This window comes from Pelmatolapia mariae, linkage group LG16_19, assembly GCF_036321145.2.
Source record: "Pelmatolapia mariae isolate MD_Pm_ZW linkage group LG16_19, Pm_UMD_F_2, whole genome shotgun sequence".
NCBI lineage: Eukaryota > Metazoa > Chordata > Actinopteri > Cichliformes > Cichlidae > Pelmatolapia > Pelmatolapia mariae.
The window spans coordinates 34,460,001-34,462,500 of record NC_086241.1 but is presented as its reverse complement, the minus strand read 5'-3'; the positions used below and the strand labels follow the sequence as shown (position 1 = coordinate 34,462,500).

General features: G+C 38.1%; 1 long non-coding RNA gene across 1 annotated transcript in view; it reads right to left on the bottom strand.

Annotated features, from left to right (window-relative positions):
* The window catches only part of LOC134644289 (uncharacterized), a 5,774-nt gene extending 3,617 nt beyond the window's left edge, over positions 1-2,157 (bottom strand). The window contains exons 1-2 of the long non-coding RNA XR_010096476.1: positions 2,056-2,157; positions 832-912 (exon numbers count right to left, since the gene is read on the bottom strand). This is a non-coding gene — a long non-coding RNA (uncharacterized LOC134644289). The remainder of the gene's footprint in view (positions 1-831; positions 913-2,055) is intronic.
* Positions 2,158-2,500: the final 343 nt, after the last annotated feature.

The following is a 2,500-nucleotide window of genomic DNA, read 5'->3' as shown; positions in this document are numbered from 1 at the left end:
TCTGCATAACCCATTGTGCAAGGCCACTATGTCAATTTAAAGATATTCGCCGTTTCTTGCACTTCGATGACAAGAGGACCAGAACCTACCGACTGAAAACAAACGACATGGCAGCTTCCCGCTACATATGGGGCCTGTTCCTGGTCAACTGCAGGCAGAAATTCATCCTCAGTGATTGTGTTACAGTGGATGAACAACTTGTGCCTTTCAGAGCGAAAGCCCAGCTTCTGTAGTATATGCAGAGCATGGATACAAAAGTGATACAAGTGATACAAAAACTGCAATTTCTTAAAATTAATGAAAAAATAAATAAAAAGGCAAAGGGCCTTATGTCACAACCATGTTTTATGAGCAATACCTCAAATATGAAAATATTACAACTCTTTGTTTTAAAGATTTTGAAGAATAACAACCAAGTTTAGAGCAAAATGCATTGTTTCTATTTGGGGTCATTTTTGACCCCACTCGTGGAAGAGTGTAGGTATTGGTAGGTTGTGCATCTAAGGGTTAAGTTGTTTAGAAGCATAGAAATTACTAAAAAGATCTAGATCAGGAATCATCACAGGACAATACACATTATACAGGGTCATGGTAACTATAGTAGGTCTTCATGACTCCAGAATGGAGACATCGCTCTGGCTGAGAAATGAAAATTAGGTCAAGCAGTGTGTTTTTCTCTGTGGTAGGGGCAGTGATGACCTGTGCGTATCCCCTAGACTCAAACAGCTCCAGGATTGGTTTGTTTGCACTGGATAAAACATTCTCATTAAAATAACCACACACTATGATGGGATGACAGTCCATGATCTCTAATGAGTCTAATAGGCTTACCAGGTTTTTCAGGAATGGCCTCAGAGTGTAGTCTGGAGGTCTGTACACAACTGCAATCAGTGCACTGACTGGTGCTTCAACCTTTAAAGCCAGAAATTCAAGGTCAGTTACATTATGGATGTACTGTTTTTCATGCACTTGAATGTCACTTTTCACATAAACAGCAACTCCACCACCACTTCTGTTTGCCATCTGGGGAAAGTTTGTGTAGGACAGGTGTCTGTTGTGTTTGAACAAATTTTAATTTTACTAATAAATGATACAGCCGAAAAACAGAGACAGCTTCAGATGTTAGGCACAAAACATCTGCTAGATACAGTTCATGGTGACTCTTGATGTCATTAATGTGAGCTGGCAGTACCTCTGTAATATGGTGAACAATGATGAAAGTTTTTAACCAGCTGACTGTTTGTCTTATGAGTAGACACCCCTCTACACACTGAGCATATCGAGATAAACGGCTTTTGTCTCGAGCGCATCACGCACTTTGATGAGCGCGAGCAGATTCCTTCTAGAACATCAGACCGTTGGCTGTTACTTGACATCTAAATCGTAACTGCACAAGGTAGGTGAGTATTATTGGTTTAAACACACAGTTAATCTCTTAAATCAAAATATGTAGTCCCAAATCAATAACACAACTCCATAATTGATGTTATTGTATAAAAAAAATCAGCACGAACAAATAATAAGTACCTAAAACCTCCGGTTATAAAACCCGAAATCTCCCGTTAGCAGGCACTCCTTTAGCTAAGCTGTCAGTTAAACATTAGCAAAGGTGACAAAGAAATCACCTTAAACATTTTTTTTAATTTCTGTGAAATAAACAAATTTTACTGGTTTGTTAAAAGATTAGCCATTTTTTTTCTTTTTCATTTTTTCAGTTATCGTGACATATGTAAAGACAAGAACATAAAACAGTGATGTAGAATACAGAAGGATATATGGCTTTTAATAGATATTCTCAGCATATAAATAACACAATGCGACATACCTCTTAGTTATAAAGGCTCAGTGTAACTCTGCTTACGTTAACTAAGCCATGAACACCTGTGCGACTTGAATTTCATATGTTAGCAGCACGGTAGCAGGTATACTGACCGCTAGCCACACAGTTTATACTCTTAAATTCATGTGGTCTTTGTACACTCTTGGCTAATTAACTGTGGAGTTTACATTGCAAGTTATTAACACAGAGAGCACTGAAAAACGTATAAGTCTTACCTGCATGTTCTTGTTTAAAATTTTCCCTGTTGCCTCGTTTCACGTTATGAGCTCCTCCATGACTCCACGGGATCCGAAACTGCAGCACTTACTCTGTTCCTGGCATGCATGAATTCAGAGTTGAAAATATGTGGCGCCTCCTACTGCACGGAGTGTGTGATATCAAGAAAGACGTCTTAAGAGCTTAAAAGAATGTGATTGGACTTCTCTAACTTATCAAAACCTTCCCTTTTTTCAAGTTTTTAACACTAACATGCGTAAGATGACAGAGGGCCTACACAAACATCAAGATTATTTTTAATTGACAGGCTCAAGGGAAATATATGAAACATCAATATATAAAACACAAAAACATGTTTTTGTGTTTGTCATATTTGATTAAATGGACATTATGGTGTCTCATAAAACTCTCTCTCTCTGTGTGTGTGTGTGTGTGTGTGTGTGT